Genomic DNA, 24,698 nt, shown 5'->3' on the forward strand with positions numbered 1-24,698 from the left:
TATTGCAAGCTCAATTACCCTTGGGGTGCAGTGAGCGAGCAGCACCATTAATCATTCCCAGGGCACTAAAAATGCCCTGAGAACAGTCCTGAGTCCTAAGGCATTAAGGGTGTCCAAGAACTGAGTTGGTCTCTGACAGCTGGGCCATGCTGCCACCTGGAGGTCAGTAGAAAACACAACTCCTCTGATGCCAGTCTTTTCCCTCCAGTTCTAGAGAGAAGCTATTGTAAGGCTTGTGGGCTATGGTGAATATTCTCTCCTTCTTGAACTCTTAACCTTGTTCTTCCTCCTCTCAAAAACGTTAGGACTTTCCTCTTCATTGTTCAGTTGCTTGTGGAACAAGCAATGCCAACAGCAGTGGGTGAAGGCCAGCAGTCCAACAGTTCTTGCTTTCCATGCTTTCTTCATCCACATCCTCAAGGATCCTGGAGCCCCATCTTTGAATGCACCTTTTCTCTTGTTCACCCATCCATCAACATAAACATTAGGTGTCTCATGTTCTGTTCTAGAGACAACACATCATACCCATTCTCAAAGTGCTCCTCTGGGTGAAGAGGGAGAAAAGAAAATAGTCAGTCATGGCCCAGTCATGATAAGTGATGATAAGTGATGATAAGTGATGATAAGTCATGATAAGTGATGTTGTGGGAACAGTGGAAGGATTACCTAAATCAGTCAGAGATGTTAGGAAAGTATCCAGTGGGAAGGGCTCTTCACAGGCATCATAGAAGGAACAAGGGTGTTCTTCTGAAATCTGATGAGCCTGTGGTCAAATCATATCTACAAATACAAATCAAGCAACTTTTCCAACTTTTATTTTCTTGACCTGGAAATTTTTTCATAACAACACTTATTTTACAATGGTATTATAAACGGTATTTCAGAGGAGATAGAAATTATATGTGTCAAAGAGCTAGTAGAGTATATTAGCTCAACACAGGTAGTTGTTTTTATTTATTTTTTATTTTTTTTAAATGTTTAATGTTTATTTTTAGAGAGAGAGAGAGACAGACAGACAGACAGTGGGGGAGGGGCAGAGAGAGAGGGAGACACAGAATCTGAAGCAGGCTCCGGGCTCTGAGTTGTCAGCACAGAGCCCCACATGGGGCTTAAACTCACAAGAGGTGAGATCGTGACCTGAGCCAAAGTTGGACCTTAACGAACTGAGCCACACAGGCACCCCAACACCAGGTAGTTGTTTTTGTTTCAATTATAATATCTCTGGCAGAGCAAGGTGGACTCATCCAGGCAGAGAAGGGGGGAAGAGAGGGACAATGCACACTAAGTCTGACAGTGAGAGAATAGTGGGTTTAGGGATCTTCAAGGGCATGTTATCACTGGAAACACTTCAATTTCACTCTCCTTTTCATGTTTCTCTATGACTGTCTCTCCTCCTTTATCTTGTTCCTTGTTGTTGTTTTTTCCACATTGTCCCTACTCAACATTGAAAGGAAAGCAAGAATGTTGTTTGTTTCCAGAATATTAAACAAGTGTTTAAGTTTTCAGCTAATTCATGATTACAACATTTGTTTGGAGGAGAAACAGGCACCTGGAAAAACTTTTTTCATCAAATTTCCTTTAACTCAGTAGAGAACTTGGTGGGTAGGTACTGACATTCTGATAAAATGCTAGCACTACTTTTGTCCCTACAGAATGCACTAGTAAGTTTGAGTGAGCTGTAGTGACACCTCCTGGTAAGAGAAAGGGAACATCACTGGATAGAAAACTTGCCTTGCCTTTACAATTTTATGATCAAAAGCAATACACGAAAACATCTTTTTTATATGAAGTGTTTTCCTGCCTAAAAAAAAAAAAAAAAAGTTTGCAAAGATGGACACACACGCATATATACACATACTCAGGTATGACTGACTTCCATTTTAAAAACCAGCTAAATCCAAAGAAGGAATTTTTTGGTTTTTTTCACGACATCAAATAACTAATTTTAATTCTTAAAAAATCTTTCATCCACTTATTTTAGCATTGTATATATAGAATCTAACATTCCCTAAAGCTAAGAAGTAAGATGCTATGGAAGTTGCTTTATGTACTATTTTTAACCGGGTTCTTTGTGAAATGTTAATCTGATACTTCCTCTTGAATGCCTCAACTATCAATGGTCTGAAACATCACCTCAAGCCCACCATATATCCCTACCCCAGCACTGCAGTTTCCACTTAGGCCATCCCTGGCCTGAAACATCTTCAGGTCTAGAGTCCCCCAGTCGACCTATCACTTCCCTCTCCACTCCCAAGCAATCTATTTCTTTCAAAATGTACTTGTGCTCTGATAAGTATATTTAAGGCCCTGTATATTAAGAGCCAAAATGGTAAGTATTAATAACTTAACCTTTTGTATCTCCTTAGTGACATATGGAACTTGCAAATATAAAGTTAGCCTTTCTAGAAATGCAATCCCTTGATTATAACAGAATCTCAGCCATCCATCCATCCATCCATCCATCCATCCATCCATCCATCCATCCAATATTTATTCATTTGCCTAGTACTACATGTCAGACCCTCTGCTAGATATTAGGGGAAACAAATGTAACCATCAAAGACATTATCTTTGTTTCAGAGAATTTAAATTCTTGTGGTCAAATAGAGGGGGAAAAGATTAACAAACAAACAAAAAGCTCAAATTGTGATAAGGTCCATTAAGGAAACATAAGGTATAAAGAGTGAAAAGAAACTAGAAGGAAGTGTCCTGTCCTTTAGATAAGTAGAAGGCAGGGAAGGGCTCTCAGGGGAGGCAGCAGAAGCTGAGACCTATAGGACAAAAAGCTACTACGGGGACAATCATAGGAGGGTGTTGCAGGCAGAGGGAACAGCATGGGCAAAGGCCCTGTGACAGAATGGACTTGATGTTTTTATGGAAATAGCGAGGAAACAGAAAGTAGCAAGAGTTAAAGTTGATGTATGTGATCATAAGGTTTAATTCAAAGCCCAATGAGAAGTCCTTGGATGGTTTTAAAGAAGAAAAGATAAAATCTAATTTAGATCTTGACAATAGGTAATACATAATAGTACTTACTTTCTGCCAGACACTCACTTAATCCTCATACCAACCTTACAGGATAGGTATTAGTAATTTTATCAATAGGAAAAAGGAAGTAAAGAGAAGTGAAGTAATTTGCCCCCAGTCTCACAGCTAGTAAGTAGCAGTAATGGGATTCATAATCAGGCCACCCACCCATGGAGTCCATGCTTCAAACAGTATGCAATATAGCCTCTCATGTCATCATTTCTGCCAGAGCAAGAGTGGGAAGAACTTGTTGGAAGGTAAGGCAATGATCCAGGCTAGAAATTATGGTGTCTTACTCCAGAAGGATGGCAGTAAAGATGGTAAAAGTTAAATGGATTTATGATATATTTTAGTGGTAAATTCTATGGGTCTTGCAGGACTGAACATGGCAGGCAAGGGGAATGCCTAGTGGGGACCAATATTTCAACAACAGTAGAATCACATTGCAGAGATGGCTTTTGCTATTGTTTACTCAATGTGCATTTTCTATATTACCAGGATCTTCCCATGAAGAAGTTTTTTCTTTCAAGCTAATACATTCAAAATATTTGCTAAACAGAACACTTTTCATCTCAGTGTCCATTGGAACAACCTTTTAACATGGCTCACTAATTTTTCTGGTCTTTTCTTTGAACACGTACAAAATTTTATGATGTACTATGTAAGTTTAGGATTTTTTTTTTCTTTTACGCTATATCATCTACTTTTACCTTGTCAACAATTATATTTTGAAAAAAAATAGTTTTAAATAATGTTTAACATTCTATTATAAATACAAGCTGTACGTTCTTATTCTATCTTTGGGCCGTTGTGTTGCTTCTAAGTTTTCACTATTCCAAGTAACATACTTTACATTCATCTTTGACTGCAACCCTGATTATTTCCCAATGCTAAACAACTAAAACTGTAAGTTTTAGGTCTAAGGGAATAGTTTTATTCCCTGACAAACTGCATTTACATGTTTCTACCTTGTATTGCACTAAAATGTAACAGTTGAAATACCACCAGTGCTGTGTGAGAGAACCTGCAAGAAGGCAGATTATGTGGGAGCAGGTACTAGCAGGTGGATAAACGTGGCAGTGGGTGTCTGCAAAAATTATTTTTTGATTGTTTCACTTGCATCAGTGAATAGGAAGTAATGCCTTCATCTGAGAGTGAAGGTGTAGACAGAGGTATTGAGTGTTTAAGGAGACAAGAGAAAGTATGACATACAGTGAATGAAGTAAGCTAATGCAGTAAGGGTATCTGATAACTTCAAGAACACATTTAACATTAATGCATATGTACCCATCCACAGGAAGTCCTTATTCAATGTTTATTTGGGTAAGTGTATTTTCCTAATTAAAGGCCAAATTTCCTGATAAATCTTCATTAGCAAGAAATCCAGTTGCCTTGACCATACCCATACCATACTACACATGACTAGTACTTCTGTCAATAAAAAGTAACAGGCCCCAGAACAGAACTGGTATTCAACTACCAGTCAAAAGGGTTCAAAATGAGAAAAGTATTTACTTCCACGTGTAGCTTGAATCCGGCATTTAGTTTCTCTCTTTGTAGATCTAGAATAGTTATTATATTAATACTATATTTGTATAGAATTCTTCAAATTTTTCTAAACATTTTTATTCTCACAATATTGCTGTAAAACACACACAACACACACATACACACACAGGCACCCTTACAAAAAAAAAGTCAAGTTCAAATTCAACTATGGGATTCCTTCAAACAGAAAGTGTATTTTAAATAAACCTTTAGGCAAAGATAGGCATTTTACCAATTTGGTATGCAAAGTGGGACATTTCAAGTTGAGTACAGCATGAATAAAAATCAAAAGGTTAATACATAATAAACTTCTGTAATAAGCTATATCTTTGAAATTTATAGCACATATATCTTTGCTTCCTGACACCATGTATAAAATACATACTGAACCAAAATGTGCAGAATGAAGGAAGTATTTGCCTTTTCATTTTTTATTTGGTTGTTCTACCTTTAGGAAGATATTGACATGGAATAGAGAAAGGAAAGGCCAAATTCTGACCTAATACTATAGTATGAGAATTGCAGTTACCTTATTCTTCTCTCACTGCATTCTAGAGAAGAAACTTCAATGGCCATTAGAGAATAAAATAGGATTTCAGCTCAGGTCTTTAGAGGCAGCTATTCTTAAAAATTAATTCACTTGATAAATGTTCCAAGTTTCTTCCTCACTTTTTTTCTATGTGAACATTTATCCTATGTGCTTTGGATGGATGTTACCAAATTTCTGAGTTCAAATTCATAGTCCCAAGAGTTATGCATACCTGAACAAGTTGGTGAGGAATACCTAACTGGTCTCCAAATCTCTTAGGGATAATTTGAAGACAAATTCTCTATCCAAATGTTATTAATTACATATTTAGCACCTTAGGTAGCTTATTTCTGAGAGGCTTTAGAGATCAAAAGGGATATGAAAAAAAGGGAAGAGAATCAAAGCTAAAACATCAATTTGAATTGAGCTGCACAATGAGAATTTACACCAGTACTTTGTTGCAATGTAATCTATAAATAACCCTCTGAGGTTCACTTGCCAATTAGGAATCATCACATGGCATGCACCTTAGATGTCAGTAGCTAATTTGCATGTCATTGAAACATTAATTTGATGAAAATTTTAAAGCTTTATGCACTATTTATATCATAATTGGAAGCACAGTAATTGTACCAATACACAGATTCTCATCATATCCAACGTGCTTCTTAAAAGGCCAAGTTTAAATGATCAGTATTTATCATTGTCTGTTTGAAAGTTTGCTTCAGTTCAGGACAAAATACCCGTGTTTTAGACTTTAAATTATTTTTTAACATTAACCATAATTGAGATGTCTGGGGAAAAATGGTGTCTATGTGAGAGATAGAGAAGATGAAAATCATTTCATACCCAGAGGTATCTATAGTTAGATTTGGAAGTTTAATTCAGAGTTTGTGCCCTCAGCCATAAATATGTCACCTTGCGTCAATAATTTATTTCTAATTTGTCTTCAAGTTTTTACTTTTTTTTTTCTCTCTCCCTGAGTTTTCCAACAGTCAAAAAGAATAGTTTTGTGGGTGGTCCCTTCTAAAAGCTTAAAATGGCTGTTGATTCAAGTACAAAGGGAAACAACCAGTGGGCGCATACATTTAACTACTGTATTTAAGTACAGTACTTAGAAAAAATATTATATTTACATAGCCAGAAATTTCATAAGCTGACAACCTGGTGGAGTGAGACTGCCATCAGAATTGCCATACCTGTCAATCAGGTCCAGCCAATGGCTGATTGGGTAGCAAGCAGAAAAGCCAATCAGAAGCAGAGGAAGAGGGGAAGAGAGAAAGAGAAATGTCTGAAAGTCTCCACTACCAAAGAATCACAAGGATTTTTCCAACACTTATTTTCATTCTCACATCCTCAGACTATTTGGAGTTTAGTATCCCCAGAGGGGAATTCTTTCTAATGAAAAGATTTGGTTACTTCGCTTTTTTTTTTTTTACTGGTTGGTACTATTAATAGTGTTTTTTTCCAGAAAGTGGAAGCTGAGCTTCATTAAAGATAAAGTCTGGGTTTTTAATTTAATGCAACAGATGTGCAAATATATGTTGACTCACTATTAGTTAATTCGTTATGTGTTTATGGCTTCTCTATCCTGCTAAAATATAAACATCTTTAGATCAGAAGCCATCCCTAAGTTTGCCTAATGCCCTCAACATCTGCAATATTAGATCTTAATAACTATTTGTGGATTTGATTGTATTTCTAAATACATATTCATATTAATTTTGATGCTGTCTCCCCCCACCCACAATAAAAAATAGACATTTTGACAAAATACATACATAAGTAGAGTAAGATAAAGTCACTGAGAAATATAACATACATACACCCACTTTCCAAAGAGTGTTAGATGATTGATAAATTAGACTCGGATTGGCTCTGAGCCTTCTAGTGGCCAAAGCAAAAGAGGAAATGTGATCAGTTAAGAAATTCACATTACTCCTGAGATTAAATATAATAATTTATCATAAAAAGCTATGTATAAAAAGCATACACAATCATTAATTTGTATTGCTTTAGATCTTCATTTCATAAGTGTTTACATTATTACTCATGTTAATCTTTATTTTAAAGAAAATCTAAACAAATATCGGCTACTAAAAACAAAATCTAATTCAATACTTTTTTTCCATATTAGTTTATGGGAAGGAAAACTAAATTTAAGATTGAAATGCACTTATTTGAATCATTTAACCAATTTGTTTATGGTTGCATTTAGTTACGAAAATTGAGTGTCAAACTTCATCTTCCCTATTAAACATTTAATAAGTTCTAAACATGTAGGAGGAAACTGAGTTTTTTAAATAAAATGTCTCCAAAATAAACATTGCCAATTATCATTTTTATATACATAGAACAGTTTTCTCTCTCCTTTCCAGCCTCCCATCCACACCCTATACCTGGTAAAAAAAAAAAAAAAAAAAAAAAAAAAAAAAGCATAAGAAAACAGTGGGTAGTTTTCATTACTTAATATGAAGAAAAATTAATGGAATTAAAGTCACCATTCAAATGTAACAAAGCAAAGGCACTATGATGCTCTATTACTTTGCCTTATGATATGTGAAGATACTGCCTGAAATACTCAAATGTATATTATGTGCCACATAGCTTGGGCTTTTAAAGGTCAAAGAAGTATTCCCCAATGAAATTATTCATTGAAACATGCCCTTCACTTCCTGTGTTAGGTTCTGACTCTTTCCAGGTTTAATAAAAGTTGTTCTCTCTCTTCACTCTTCCCCCGGCTAATCCCTGCATGTTTTCAACAGGAAGTCCCTTATGGACAATGAAGATATTTGCACATAAATTTATGACATAGAATAAAAATAACATAATATTCAGAGTCAACAGAGTATTACTTTAAAAGGAAATTAATTGTGAAGAAGAAAAGAGGATCAACATAAACTCAACAAGAGTCTGAATGATAGTATATAGTACAAATAATTCTCTATTTGGGGGTCCTGAGAAATTTCAGCAAGTGGTTGTGGAGTAATGAATGTTTGTAATTCATTAGCTACTATTTTAAAATGCAAAGCACACCATGACATCAATGATGTTCTTTTTAATCTCAACAAACAGGCTATTACAATTAAAGCACTTGCAAAAAGACAGTATATTTAAATATAGATTTTGATAAGATTACAATATTTTAATATCAATAATTTGATAACATTTCATAATTCTATAGAAAGAAGAAAACGTGTTATAAGATTGGTTCAAAAACATATGTATGCACCAACAACCTTCTACGAGTATTTAGTAACAGCTAGCATTTCTATCCTTGAAAACGTCTTTTCCTCAGTACCCTTTAGTAAGGTTTTAGTATATCTTTAAGAAAATAATCACTGTTTACTTAAAATACATACATTTTTTCCCAAGTAGAGAAAATAATAGCATTTTAAAGTGCTTGATTTTCTTTTCTCACTTTCCATCTTCCCTCAGCTCCTAGACAACAAAACAATGGTTCTTTCTTCATGTGGAAGAGTAAACTCAATAAACACAAATGGCTAGGGGGCCTCACAGCAGTGAAATTATGGCTTCACAAGGACTTTTTTTTCTTTTCGAAGAAACACGTTTAAAAGGACCTTTTTCAACATACTTTAAAGTCATGCATATTTCAATGATATAATTAAATTGGCAACACTAAACACTGCTGACTGATAAATGAGGCCAAAATAATTAAGTTCTGCTTTTTGTACAATCAAGATTTAGTGCAGCAATCAATCTGGATAAGAATTTGGAGTCCAGAGATTTCAGAAGATGAACAAGCAACTAGATAAAACTGGTCATGTGGGAAGGTGATTAGATGAGTATACAGTTTATACATAGCTGTGGATACCTTCCATGTCTTAATCTTCATTAGAACCTGGCTGATTCATTGTTCATGTGGTCTCATACTAAACTGGACATGGTTCGCAAGTAGACAAACAATAGAACAGCTTAAAAGATAATCCTATGCACTCAATGAGCACTATTGATATTGAAAATGTAAAATATTAACAGACTGAAAATAAAAGTTCTTTTCAAAGCCAAACAAAAAACCTAGAGGCTTAAGTACTGCAATGGAAAAGATTAAGGAATATTAAGAGTGATGAGGAGCGAGGGAGAGAGAGAACACAATATACTTTCCACATGTGTATTTATGGAACTGGGTATGTTGGCTGCCTATTCAGGTTTCCATTTTTATTTATCTTCTACCTAACTCTCTCTTCCTTCCCTAGAATAAACGGCTTTCCATACCCTAAACAACATCCCCACTCTGCATGGTCTCGTCTGTGGAATCAGACCGTGGTCAGAGAGAGGTGTTCATATTATTTCTCCTGGGGGCTGCAACTCCAGGCTTCAGCAGACTGATGCACTTAGCACGTCCATCAGGCAAGTCAGAGTAAAATATAACCTGGGCAGCTGGGTGTGTTAGTAGCTCCTGGGATTTACAACCAGCTACAAATATAAATAAGTAAATATATATATATATATACACACACACACACATACATGTGTGTATATATGTATATATACATATGTATGTATATAATACATACACATGTATATGTGTGTGTGTGTATGTGTGTGTATATATATATATATATATATATATATATATATATATATATATATCTTGTCAAGAGCTTACTGATTAGTACCTATGGATCTTAGAGAAAGAAGAAACATCCTCCTCAGGAAAATGCACCCTCCTTTGTAGTGGGCTAAAGAATACACATCATGAACAGGTGATATCGCTGTAATTTAGAAAAATGGAAAAACTCAAGAGTGTCCTACTCTCCAACAAAACGAACAAGCGCTAGCTGTGTTTTGGCATCTCCAACTACGGACAGCCGTCTCCCTTTGACTCCAGGTGCACATGTCTGCCTCCATGAACGTTAGCACGCGGCTAGGGTGGAAGAGAAACGAATGTGCACACTAGTGCTTGGCCGTTTGTAGAGTGGAAATTGCACTTTGTGTTTAAAAACGGACTCCCCACCCCCCTCCGCCGCCCCGGAACCATGCAATTCAACTAGCTGAAAGCGCAACCAGAATAAATACACATTCAAAACTAGAGGGGGAGGGGGCGAGAAAATAAACCCCACCCAGGAACCTTTAAGAGAAACAGGTGCTAGCAAGAGAAAACAGCCAGTTGCCAATAATACTTAAAACTCCATCTTCCTTACTCTGAAAACAATTTCTACGGGGAAATACGCGCCCTGTTTCCGAGGGTTTAATTCACTGGGTTGTCTCTGAGAATCAGAGTCAGAGCTAAGTTTCACACTCAGGAGCGGTTTTCGCTGTCGAGTACTATTGCCCTCCCAGCCCAGAGAAGTCCGTCTGCAAACTGGGTAAACCCTTTCTCCAAGCAGCCTTGACCTCACTCCTGCAACTCATCACTTTTATTTATGGCCCCGTGAGCAGCGGCTGTGTCGCTCAGCCCGGCCCCAAGAACAGTCACCGCGAACAATGAGCCAGGGAAGGGACCCACCCAGCGAACGCCTGCTCGCTGGCCGCGCGCAAGCCCGCTAGCGCGGGACGCTCCGGCTTCGGGGATCCCGCCGCCCCCGTCCTTTCCCCTCCAGAACCCAAGAAAAACGAGAAGGTACGTCTTCCCCTACACCTAGACTCCCGTAATCACCCAGTCAGCCTTGCTGCCAGCACCCCCCGGTTAAAGGTGCTGTGTCTAAGAAGAAAATCAGAAGAGGGGGCGGCGTGGCGGTCCCGCCGGCCGCCACCCGGATGTAACTAGCCCAGTTGGGGGGTCTGGCACGCACTTACGCCCGAGTCCGCGATTCATTGAAATCCCGAAGGATTTGGGGTGGGGGCAAGAGGTGGGGCCAGGAGCCATAAAGTGGCTTCCGCTCCCTCCCCCCCCCAACCCCCCGCTCCCCGCCCCGGCCTGGCACGGCTCTGGGATCGGGCAAGACACAAAAGACGGGTAGTAGCAGTGCCACCAACTCCGCCGCCGCCTCCGTCTGCGCTGCGTAGGCGAACGCGGCGGCGGGGGCCTCGGCGCCGGGTCCCCGCGCCGGCCGGGGCGCGCCCGGAGGCTGGGAGCATCCCTGGACGCCACCGGAGCCTCCTGGTGCGCTTTGCGCGCAGCCCCCCAACGGGAGCTTTACGGTCCGCAGAGAAAGACGCCGAGGCGTGGAGGAGAAATGGAGAGAAAAGGCAAGACTTACTTGGCGGCCGAAGGCTCAGCCAGACTCCCGCTTCGGACTCGGCAGGTGTCTGGCACCGCGGGCCCAGGCGGAAGGCGCTGGCGCAGCTCCGAGCCGGGCTCCACTTGAGCGAGGACGGAAACTCCCCTCGCCACCCGGCCCCGCGCGGCGCTCCCCGCTGTCACGGCACCGAGCGACGCAGGCACGCTCCCCACTGCCGCCTCTGTCCTGGTGGGTCTGTCTGCCCTCGTCTCCGGGTTCGGCTGCTCCCCCACAGACCACACCCTGTCACCTCAGCGGCCCTCCACTCCTTCCTCTTTGACACTTCCACCGGTTACTCCTCTGTCTGCGTCCTCCCACCCCCTCAGCCCACGTGCTTCTGCCGCTCCCTCGGCTCTAAACTTCCCCTGCCTAAGCCCCGCACCCCCCCACCCCTGCTCTGAAAACCCGAGGTCTCCAAGCACGGTGAAGGTCCTGGGGTAGCATAGCAGCCGGCCGACCTTTAGGTCATCGACCACATCCCCCCCTCCCAACCACTTAAGTAGGCAGAACCCGTTATTTTGGTTTTGTTAATAAGATGGCTTAATATTGTGTATTATATATAAGGATGTGTATTTTTAATATGCCATGTATCACTCTTAATAACATTTACTACTGCGTGTCACTTAGGAAACATCTCACAGCTATGCATTGACATTTGGGGCTGGCCTATCAGTCCAGATTTTTCCATATGCAAACAGCTCAGCAAAATTCCTGAAAAACCATCTTTTGCCCAGTCCATTTTTGTTAATGCCACTTTCTACTGAGAGCCCCCTCTCCTTTTTTGTTGTTTGTTGTTGTTATAGAAATATTCTGATACTCACTTTTCTCTGTTCCTGCAGACAAATTTAAAGACTTCTCTCTAAGGGCTCCCCACAGCACTGTTCATATTGCAATGATCATTCTTTCTACCCACACCATATGTGGTATTCTCTCTTCCTGTGACTGCCTCCACGACTGGTCGGTAAGTTTCTCCAGGCAGAAGTTTGTCACACTCTAACCTTATCAGCAGCATCTAATGTAATCCCCAGTACGTACTATATGCTCAAAAAACTGTTCAAGGAATGAATGCCCTTTAAATATGATGCCAGCGCTGCTTGTCTGCATCTCAACTAATAGGTCATGGAGAAAACTAATACCTTTTTACATTTGGCTAGGTGATTTCTCATACATTCTTTAATGTAATCCTTCAAACAAGTCTTGGTAGGTTTTACCCACTTTTTTAACTTGGTGAATGTCATTAAGTTCAAAACTCCTAAACTCAGAGCTGGGCTCCAAGTTCCTCCAGACTAGCACAAGCTGAATGGGGTTGGCTTTCTTATCACACTACCAGCCAGCCCTGACTGCCCAATGCTACATGATGAAGTTATCTACCATGGAAGAGCCTGTCCAAACAGCTCTTTTTTCCAAAGTAGGATTTTTCCCTTCCTTTGTCCTCTTTTGTAACTCTTGAGCCTCTTAATTCAGAGTTCTAAAAACAAACAAACAAAACAACAGCAACAATGAAAACATCTCTGAACTCAGACCTTTTATAAGCACTTATTGTCTTAACTCTTACACTTAAAAAAAAAGTTACTATTTTTCCCCATGTATTTTGACTCCGTTATCCTGTATCTTACACGGGGATTTATTTCTCTGGCTCCTCCATTGAAATAAATAGCAGCTAACCTTAAGTTAGAGACATCATCTAACAGCCAGCCATTACTCTGAGCACTTTACACATATATTAGCTCATTTAATCCTCAACAACCTTATCGAGACTATTTTATACATGGCAAACAGGCACAGAGGTGGGGTCACATGGCCAGTAATTAGTGGAACAAGGGTTGGATTCCTGAGAGTCTGTTCAGTGGCTTCTCTTTCTCTGTCTTCTGTGATCCCTTATACCTAAGAGATGTTAGTAAATACTTTTTTTTTAAATACATGAGAGGGACTTTATTTTTTTTTAATGTTTATTTATTTTGAAAGCGAGAGAGCAAGCAGAGGAGGGGCAGAGAGAGGGGGAGAGAGAAGGAATCCCAAGCAGTCTCTGCACTATTAGTGTGGAGCCAGGTGTAGGGCTTGATCCCATCAGCGCTGAGATCATGACCTGAGCCAAAATCAAGAGTCAGATGTTAAACCGACTGAGCCACCCAGGTGCCCCAACGATCCTATTTTTGACTCTTCAGTTGCTTACGCTTTTTCCCATTCTCTCCCTTCCCCAGAACCTCCACCTTTCCCCCTCAGTTATTCACTGGGACTAACTAATTTATGTTCACTTAGCAAGGCTAAAGCATAATTTAACCCCTCACTCCTGGTCTAGGTTCTGAAGCCTTGCTCCACAAAGAAGAGGGAGAATGATGTGAGTGTTCTAAAATTTGATCATAGAGTGTAAATCTAGTCCACCATTAGGGGATTTCCCATTAGGTGACACAAAGTGGTGGATGTGCTACTATTTATCATACAAATAGTAGATCGGATTAAGGTGAAGACTTGTTTTTCCCTTTTGAACTACTTCCCCATCATTCACAGACCTTTGGATGTAGTACAATAATTCTGGCCAGCAGTAAGTAAATATTCTTTGTTCCTTTTACATCCTTTCCCCTATGATTTCTGGCAGTTAGATGTATAGTGGGTGGTACGAAAGAGCAGGGCAGAAAGGATAATTTGTGTGGCCTGTGTTAGAAACATGAGCAGGACAAATAAAGCAAGTCAGATAAATCACTACGTTATTTGAGACTTAGTTTCTTCTTCTGAAAGAATAGAAAACAAATCCTCATTCTACTTTATATTTCACTTATATTTATATCTTTTTTAGACATCTCACATTCTCCATTTTGAACTAAAATTATTTGGAGACATGGTATTTGAATACCAGTACTTTAGCTTTCTAGTTGAGTGAAATTGGCAAGTTTTTAATCTCTTTTAAAGATTCTCAAGCAAAAACAGAGGGATAACAAACAATAATCATCTTTAAAAAGTTGTTATGAAATTAAATGTGAAAAAATCTGTAAAATGTTTCACATAAGGCCTCATATAGTTTAATCAATCAATAAATGGTAGCTATTTTTTTGGCCTTACCTGATACTGTGAATCCAAAATACTTTTTTCCCCAGACATGTCTTCTAAAATCATGTGCACTTATTAAGTGCTCAAAGCATATTAGTGAAAATCAATGGACAAATGGATATAAGGTAATTTATATGAAAGTGCTGTGAAATTGACTAAGTTATAGAATTTTGAGAGGCTGGTACTAATAGTAATAATTAATAAGTAATAATAGGTGACACCACTGAGTCTTTGATTCTGGTTCAGCTTTGAGAACTGCTTTGCAAGAAATGTTTGATGCCTAACCTTTTTCACCTAAAAATTCACCTGGGAGGGACACTGTTGACAGAACAGCAACATCTGATCAGTGGAAAATGTTTCATTCATTCTTCTTTGCTGGATAAAAATTCCCAATCTTCCTTCATAGGCTTTGTACTTCTTTTACTGTGCCTATAATCAGCTAAATTAGTTTTCTTCAAATTTGACAGAGACCTCCCCCTTTCCCCACAAAAGTGGTTTTCATTTGTCGGAGTGGAGTTCAGCAGGCCACAGCCAATATGGTGACCCTACAGTCATGAGGGAGCTCCAACTTCCTTGAACTGCTTCTTGGCTGACGATGGCCATTCGGATTCCAGTTATCTCTTGTCTCTAGACTGGAGATAGAGGGGAAAGGTTAAAGGGAGGAAGGGTAGAAAGTGAGCCCCCACTGCTGAGTCAAACCTTCTTGAAAGAGCCTTTCCAAAGCTCTCTGCAATGAATTTCACCTGGGCTATGTGCACGGAGAAGCTGGGAAATGCCACTTTTATCAGGACACACTGCTGCCTGAATACAATTAGGGTTCTGTTACTCAGGTGGAAGAAGAGGATGGCTATTAGGCAAACAACTAGCGGTGTTTGCCATTGGCCTCTCTACTTTTCCTTTTCATCTTCATCTTTTAAGTCCTCCTTTGTTATCCAATTGGCAACTCATCGAATGTTCTGTAACCTGAATATCTCCTCTCTTTCTGTGTGCCTTTTTCACTATTCCATACACCCAGTGCTTTCTCTTTTATGTTATCCACAGTCTGTTTCCTGTTCCTATATTGGTTACTTACTTTTAGGGTTACACCCTAAAGTTCTTCATGTATTTCATTTTTATTCAATTCTAAACTGCTCATACTATCCACTATTTTCTGTGAATGTTGCCCAACTCTGTTCTTTGACTCTGCAGTTGTTGACTTTATGCATTTTCCATGTTTAATCCAGATGCTTTTAGGGTCTTGGATCCTTTGTGATCTAGAAAACATTAGGTTGTGATATTATGTCTTGTATTTTTTTCAGAACAATCCGGGGTTAGGAGGGATAAGAAGTCAGGGGTGTACAAAGGAAACAAGAATAGCCATCTGTTAAGATTATTGAAACTGGGTGATGGATATGTGGGTTTCATTATATCATTACTTCCAATCTTGTGGATGTCTTAAAATTTATATAATGAAAAGTAAAGAAAAAATTATTGCTTGAGTCTCTATTTTGCAAACTACTGAAGTATAAAGTCCTCCCCAAAATTCCTTCAGAAAACTCTGGGAGATTTACATTGAGTTGGCCACCTTTGCTTCTGGGATTTTCTCTCATGTTGGTGATCTGCTATCCATATCTTCTAGTATATGACTATTTCACCAGATTACACACACACACACACACACACACACACACACACACACACACACACACATATTCCTTTCACACAAAGTAATTTGAATAAGGTAGTAGTCTTTACGAAGTGCTATCAGTCATATGCAGGGATTATACCACATGTTACATAGCTATATAAAAGAATACCTTTCTCTACATTTCTGTGAGCTATGAGTGCCCTTTTAACTTAGTTTCCTTGAGATGTAAACAGAAGTTTTGTGCAGTTTTTTGTTCCTCCATGCTTCTGTTTTCTTCCCCCTGTTGATTGAAATACAGACCTGACTGCAGAGCCTGACCAGCCATTGTGGACCATAAGGCAAAGCCATTACAGGGCAGAGTGTCAGGATAGAAAAAGCCTGGGTCCCAGAGAACCAGTAACTACCATGTCAGCTCTGAACTACCTTCCTTTGGTCTTGTTTATGAATGCAAGAAGAATAAACATCTATCTTATTTAAGCCACTGTGTGTTGTGTGTGTTTTTTTCTATTACACGCTGCCAAACCTAATCCTACTTGATATACATACCAAGGAATTTTCTTTTTTTCTAAACAAGTGCAATTCTGAGCCTAAGAGAAATTCTGCTGCCAGATATTAATAACTTTTTTCCTTCATCTTATTATACCTAATTCCTAAATCCATTCCCAGTCCCAGTGATAGACCCTGTCTTTTCTCCTTGACTTGCTGTTGTCTAAATCAGTACAATAAATAAAAATCTATTGCATTGGCAGTTTTTAAGTGGTTTAAATATTAAATTAAAAGAACTGTTGACTCTTTCAGTTATCTATTGTTGCTAACAAATCACTCCAAAGCTTGAGAGCCGAAAATGGCAATGTTTCATTATTTCTCACACTTATGCGGGTTTATTGGGATCAACCGGGTGGTTCTGTTGCGCACAGTATAGCTGAGGTTACTCAGGTGGGAACATTCAGCTGGAAGATTTGTTGTGGCTGAAACATTCACCATGTCCTCTTACTCTCTAGGGCCTCCCTCCGTCTGGCCTTTCATTATTTTGTTCTTTAGCCTAAGTGTCTTTATAGCATGATGGTTGGCTTCCAAAAAGGGGGTGGGGGGTTCTGAGAGGACAAGCCCTAATGTGCAAGTACTTATTAGGCCTCTCCTTGCTAATGCTTGCTAATTCAAAATTAGACCAAACCTGCAGATGAGGAAACTGAGCAGAGGGAGTTTTAGTAATTTATCCAGTGTCATGGATTTAGTAACTAGCAGAGTCAGGACTTAAAACTAGTTATGCTGACTCCACATCATGAGAATGCAATAATGGCTAGGGCTCCAGATTTTGGAACTTGATTATTGTCTATTTTACATATGGAAGCTTTGGCTCTCCAATTATTTCCAATTAGAAAAACTAAAGGCAACACATCATGCAGCTTTTTAGGGTAAATTCATGAGTGTGTTTTGAAAATTTTAAAACATGGTACAAATGCTAAAAATGTGTGAGCTGCCTTATCTTAGTGTATCCTCTACAGCACTGGGCTGAGAGTTACTGTGTCACACGTTAGCTGCCCACAGTGTGACTGAATGCTGTATTCCCTGGAGTGCGGCTCCTGCATGGCTATTTCTGAAGGGATGCAGAAAGTGGGAGGAGGGCTGTGTCTTACTCACGTCTGTTGAATTTCCAGGCATCACTCTGCTTCCCCCAGGGTTGAGACTCATTCTTGCACCAAATGCAGGAGATGTACAGAGACACTTAGGTTGCTGATTGTGTTTGCATGAAATCATTACCGTGTGTCAACACTACCAGAGAAGTCTGAAGGGAACATGTGGGGCACCTTTAGCATTTTTAATGATGTCCCCTTCAGTTCACATGCCAGGGATGCAATGAATTCAAATCAATTGTTTTAGGTAGTACATGGAGCCCAAAATGAACTGCAATATGTGTTTTGCAGGAATATCACAAAATACTTCACAGGTAATTATGTTTGATGTAGAAAAAAATTCTGAATGTGAAAATTTGTTATACAGGTTGCATTTAGAAAAGTGGTGGGTAAAAGAAAAAAAAAAGAAAAGTGGTGGGAAAGATTAAGGCAGTTTGTAAAGACTAGGGAAATAGAACATTCAAAAAATAGGACTCTTGGGGGTGCCTGGGTGGCTCAGTCGGTTAAGCGTCGGACTTCGGCTCAGGTCATGATCTCGCGGTCCCTGAGTTCAAGCCCCACGTCGGGCTCTGTGCTGACAGCTCAGAGCCTGGAGCCTGTTTCGGATTCTGTGTCTCCCTTTCTCTCTGACCCTCCCCCGTTCATGTTCTGTCTCTCTCTGTCTCAAAAATAAATAAACATTAAAAAAAATTTAAAAAAAAAATAGGACTCTTGGACTCTTGTTTAATTAAAGGAGTGATGGGGAAAATTTTAAAAGGGCTTGAAAGTGAGAGGAGATTCCTGTATGGAATCAGGTTCCTATTGTCCTTTTGTCTAAAACCTACTAACTACACTTAATTAAAGTGAGTGTGCTAATTACATTAACATTTAATATCTATCCTTGTTTCTTGTGTTCTAATTTGGTTGTCTTTGCAAAGTGACATGTCCTGAGTTATCTGCCCTTCCCCTCCCCTGCCATCTCCTACCCCCTTTCATGCTTCCTCTGCTCCAGCTACATTGGCATCTTTGCTGTTCCTCACACACACCAGACCCACTTGTTTCCGATGCCTGGAACATCTTTCCTTCATCTGTGTATATGACTAACTCTTTCACCTCTTTCAAATCTTTGCCTGAATTTCACCTTCTCCAAAAGGCCTATGTAAATTTGCAGCCTGGGGCGCCTCGGTGGCTCAGTCGGTTAAGTGTCCAACTCTTGGTTCCTACTCAAGTCATGATCTCATGGTACGTGGGATCAAGTTCCATGTTGGCCTCCGTGCCGACAGCGTGGAGCCTGCTTGGGATTCTCTCGCTCCCTCTCTTTCTCACCCTCCCCCACTCATCCTCTCTCTCAAAATAAATAAATATACTTTAAAAACACACAAATAAATAAATTTGTACCCCACCACTAATCTCGCTATTCCAATCTCATTCCTCAGCTCTCATCTTGTTTAGACCAAAATCTCCTTCTAATAGACAACATAATTTACTGTCCATTTTATTATTTAGTTCCATCTCTGCCTTGTCCACCTAGAAAGCCCTACAATGGCCTGAAAGCTTTTCATTTCTGTTAAATGACTTATGAGCCCAGCACATCACCTAGCACATAGAAGACGCTCAATAAATACTTGTTGAATAAACAATAAAACTCTCACTTGTGCAATGTATATTCTTAAATAAGCCTTTTGTGACTACATTGATGTTCAGCCTCTGCATTGCCATGTGGTTATAACAGACTATAATGCTTAATGGCATAAGAAATGAAGGGCGAGTTGTATAAAAAAAAAAACAACAAACCAAAAACTGGAGAAAAGATCTGCACCAAAAGAAGGAGGGTGTTGTTCTGAGCTAATATAGAATACAGATGCTCTAATGCCACAGTTCTAGTTCAGGATCTCCAAATAATAGTCCTAAAAACTGAGCTGGAAGAGGCATAGGGCTAAGAATAAACAGAATGGTAAAATACATTTTGATCTGCCTCACTTTCAGATTAATCCCAGTTTGAAAATTCTGACCCACAAAACTGTTACTCAAGAAGATTCTTGTAAATATGGATTTACTAATTATATTTTAATTTTTAGTTATCAATAAGTTTGCTCACTCCAAAACAAGAATTTTTCCAATAGGTCTCATCTCTTTTCAAAAACTTCAGGTGGTTAGTACAAACTAGAATGCTGTGGTGAAAGTGATTCCCGAGCTATATTCAGCCTTAAAATAAGTGGGCATCAATACTGATTGCCATCGTCTCACATGGGCTTGGGAGGTGACATGTGTGACATCAGTGCCTTTATTTACCATATCCTGGGCCTAAAATATCTCTAAGGTTCCTTTCAGTTGTATCATGCTCTGTGAAAGCCAAAGTATTAAGTGCTACTGGAAATTCTGACAGGAGAAATTTCAAGTGAATATATTAAGGATTATAACTAGCTGAAAGGCAAGCAGTGGAAATAAAGCATCACTGAAGATCAAATTTAAGTTACAACTTCCATGTTAATATGTGGGCTTATTCACATATATTACTTAATATGTGGTCTCTTCCCACCTTATTAAAATACATCTGAAATTTTCTCAAAAGACAAAAGGGGTGTGTGTGTGTGTGTGTGTGTGTGTGTGTGTTCCTTTTTTACTTGTTTATTCCCCGTTTCCCCAACTAGGCTGTATGTTTCATAATGGTAGGAAGCACATCTAATTTGTTTACGAGTCCCTCAAACATAATAGGAGATCATTAAATACATTTTAAATGCATGAGTTAAGGGGCACCTGGGTGGCTTAGTGGGTTAAGCGACTGAGTTGGGCTCAGGTCATGATCATGATTTGTGAGTTTGAGCCCGGCATCAGGCTCTGTGCTGACAGCTCAGAGCCTGGAGCCTGCCTTGGATTCTGTGACTCCCTCTCTCTCTTCACCTCCCCTACTCATGCTCTGTCTAAGAATTCTAGCGTAATGACAATTACAAAGAATATTTTTATTAACAAACCATAGACCTATTTTCATAATAAATAGTTACATTTTTCAGTTTTTTACAGAGATATATCAGCCATCCATTATGCTGTGCCCTACTCCAACTATGCACAGCATCATTTGGGTCTCAGTTTAAATACATCTATTTTAAATGCATATTCCCAAGTAATTAACTTCAAAAAGTAAGAAATGCATTTAAATATTTGTTAAACCTATGGACAACTCCAAGTAGAACTAAAAATAGAATTCCTACTTGGCAAAGGTGTGGGGGTAGTAAATAAAATAAAACCCACAAAGAAAACTACAAAAATACAAAGTACCTAGTCAGGAAAAAAAAAAAGAGGTTAGGCATACAACAAGATAATAAAACTAAGATTAAATATATTTATTATGACATTTATATGTGAGTTAAACTCCCCTCTTAACAGCAAATGCAAAAAAGAAGGAGATGGAAGCAGAAGTCACAACAATAATAGCAAAATGGAACTCAAGGAGAAGAAAAGCACTGAATGGGACAGTGGGTAATTCTTTTGAGAAAAACCATTATGAAGAGATAATAACAATAAATCTCCACGCATATAAAATATTACAAAGAAAATATTATAAATAATTTGACATCAAAAACAATTATAGTGAGATGCTTTAGCTTAGTACTGTGACAAATCAACATAAATCAAAGCAAATAAGCACAAATACTTCTGAACAATATAAATTTATCCTCACAAATAAAAAATATAAATTTTGTCAAATGTGTGAGAAATGTCTACAAAATTTAATCATATCCAAAACCATACAAAAACCCTCAAGTCTTAAAAAAAAATGGAAGCTGGAAGGGCCAGTTTACGTCTTTTGTCCAAGAATGAACAAAAATAAAAATTAATTAAGATTCCATTGTATCAATTTAGTTAAAGAGGGAATAAAATGCAATTAAAATGTTTTTAGAAAATAATTGAAATATATTGAAATAGAATATATCAAAATTTCTAGGATAGTCCAAAATAAATACTCAAAGGTAAGCTTACATCCCTAGACTATCATTTAAGAAAGATAAATGAATGAAATAAGCATTTTATTTAAGAAGTTAGAAAGTTTTTGGGCACCTGGGTGGCTCAGTCAATTAAGCTTCTGATTTCCGCTCAGGTCATGAAGTCGCAGTTTGTGAGTTCGAGCCCCGCATTGGGCTCTGGGCTGACAGCTCAGAGCCTGGAGCCTGCTTCTGATTCTGTGTCTCCCTCTCTCTCTGTTCCTCCCCCACTTGCTCTCTCTCTCTCTCTCTCACTCTCTCTCAAAAATAAGTAAAAATTAAAAAAAAAATTAAGTTAGAAAGTTTTAAAGAAGGCAGCCCTAAGGAAGGCAAGAAAAAGGAAAGTAATAGATTAGTAAATGGAAAAAAAAATATGTGAATAGATAGAAATTTGCAGGGATTTTTTTTAATGGACCTATTTAGGAAATGTAATTATTAAAAAGAAGGAAACATAAGCAAATATCAACAAAGGGCTGGATATATGGAGGCTTTCTAAGCTTGAAAGCATTATATAAAATTACACAATCTAGTAGATTGACCAATCATTTTAAAACATCTTTATGGCAAAATACGAAGCATATTAGAAGGCAAAGTGGGAAAATACTATACGTTTGATGCGCCAGACAAAAGTGTGACTAAGAAAGTGTGACTAGTAACAAAGTGGTAATACTCTATTGGAAAAATACCAAAGAATCTATGACATGTCCTACCTCATTAGAAACAAAGAAATGGAAATTAATATACCAAAACCTATATATCACTAAACAATAGGTTTTTAAAAGTATAGTGTCTAGTGCTATTAAGGGGTACAATAAAATGTGTACAATATAGTTATTAAATTAGTTGCGGATCTAAAACCTCATGCACATGCTAAGTAGGAATAATAGCACGGAAAAAGAATTGGATGGAAATACAACAATGTACAGTAAAACTCATCTCTTGGGTGTGAGAATTTATAAGTTTTTGTTTTAGGCCATATAATTTCTGTTTGTCCCAAAAGTATACTCAAAATTACCCCTATTTTAAACTAAATGGGTAATTAAAATATATAATTTATGTATTGGTTAATAAAAAAGGCTGCAAAAAAAAGGCTGATCTCGAGTACACAACGAAATATTTATAAAAAACAATAAAAAGTAGCACTCATAGGGGCGCCTGTGTGGCTCAGTCAGTGAAGCATCTAGCTCTTGTTTTTGGCTCAGTTCGTGATCTCACACTTTGTGAGTTCGAGCCCCACATCAGGCTCTGCACTGACGGTGTGGAGCCTGTCTGGGATTCTCTCTGTCTCCCTCCCTCTCTTTCTGCCCTGCTCATGCTCTCTTTTATTTCTCTCAAAATAAATAAATAAACTATTTTTTTTTTTTTAGTGTAGCACTGATAATTAAAAAAAAAAAAACTTCTGGATCACTTGGTTAAGTAAATTTTTTTCTCCTTTACATGTCTGCATACTCTTATTTTTTTCTTATGAGTATGTATTATCTTCATAATCAGAAAAAAGTTCAAATTTAAAAGATTAACGGGAGTAAAATTGATTCAATTGTAATAATATGGTTTATAAATTTGAAGGCAATACTTCTGTAATTTGAGATGTGCCTATTTATAGCTTTTCCTCTATTAAGAAAACTAACAAGAACTTATTTCTTAGAATCATGTAAGCATGAATGACATTTAAGAGGCTTGATTTAATAGACATTTCTTAACTGTGTAATAAAACAGTAATTAAATAATTGTGCTCTGATTAGATCAAGTGTTCAAATACACTAATACAATAATATTTCTAGGTGCATTTTTGTTTATCCAGTAAAGGGATTGCATTATGTCAGTCTGTTTGGTTAATTCAATGTAAAATTCCTATCCCAGTTCTGTTGAGGTTGATATGAGATCAATCTGCTCTTCAATGGATAGCCCTGGGAAAATTCCAGGGTAAGGGGAAGAGCATGAATGAAGCACTGCAGTTAACCTTTACATGACTGTGATGCTATAAAGCTAAATGATAACTCCATAGTGGGTTGGATAACTCTGTAGCGAGAGGGAGAGGAAGAGGGAGAGCATGCATGGATGCGGGCACACATGTGTGCGCAGGGGAGGGACAGAGAGAGGGAGACAGAGAATCCCAAGCAGGTTCTGAGGAGGGGTTCAAACTCAGGAACCATGAGATCATCATCTGAGCCCAAATCAAGAGCCAGACTTAACTGACTGAGCCACCCAAGCGCCATAAAACCTTATTACCCTTATAGGCAGAAAGGTTTCTCTGCCTCTACATCACTAGATTTTGCTTGGGTATTATCACCGAGTTATCATCAAAAACAATTATGATGAAAAAGCTGGGGATCAGGTTATGAGGGTAACAGCTAAATGAAGATTTTTGTTGGGAATATTTTCTTTTGTATGTGTTCAAATGAGTGCCCATTTTTTATTGGGTTGGTTGACTTTTTATTCTTGAGGTATAGTGATTCTTTATATGATTTGGATTCAAGCATTTTTTGTCACATACATTCATTACAGATATTTTCTCCCAGCCCATGCATGGCCTTTTTATTCTCTTGATAATGTCATTTGAAGATAGGAAGGTATCAATGTTGGTGAAGTTTGTTATATCTTTTTTTATGTTATCTTATCTAATAAATCTTTGCCTACTTTAGGATCATGAAATTTTCCTCTTCTGTTTTCTTCTAGAAAGTTTAGAGTTTTAGCTTTTACATTTAGGTCAGGTACATTTCAAATTAAATTTTGTGTATAATGTGATAGTGGGTTGAGGTTCATTAATTTCAACAGGGATACCCAGTTGTTTTAGCACATCTGTTGCAAAGCCTTTTTCCTTCATTGAATTGAATTGACATGTTTTCAAAAATTATTTGATAATATATGTATGATCTATTTATGGAATCTCTAATCTGTTCCATTGATTTGTAGGTTCATGATTATTTCAATACAGTGTTATCATGATTGCTGTAGCTCTAAGTCTTGAAATCAGACAATGTACATCCTTCAGTTTTGTTCTTTTTCAAAATTTTGACTAGTCTAAATCCTTTTGCTTCTCATATAAATTTTAGAATCAGTTCATCAATAAAAAAACATGGCTAAAAATTTGAGATTTCAGGGGCACCTGGGTGGCTCAGTTGGTCAAGCGTCCAACTTTGGCTC

At 38.3% G+C, this 24,698-nt stretch overlaps 1 long non-coding RNA gene across 1 annotated transcript; it reads left to right on the forward strand.

Moving 5' to 3' along the window:
• Positions 1-10,292: 10,292 nt before the first annotated feature.
• On the forward strand, positions 10,293-13,268 carry LOC123385956. The gene is made up of 3 exons (XR_006599268.1): positions 10,293-10,688; positions 11,218-11,478; positions 12,129-13,268. It is a non-coding gene; the product is annotated as an uncharacterized LOC123385956 (long non-coding RNA).
• Positions 13,269-24,698: the final 11,430 nt, after the last annotated feature.

The sequence above is a fragment of the Felis catus genome, chromosome B3, assembly GCF_018350175.1.
Source record: "Felis catus isolate Fca126 chromosome B3, F.catus_Fca126_mat1.0, whole genome shotgun sequence".
In the NCBI taxonomy this organism is placed as follows: Eukaryota; Metazoa; Chordata; class Mammalia; order Carnivora; family Felidae; genus Felis; species Felis catus.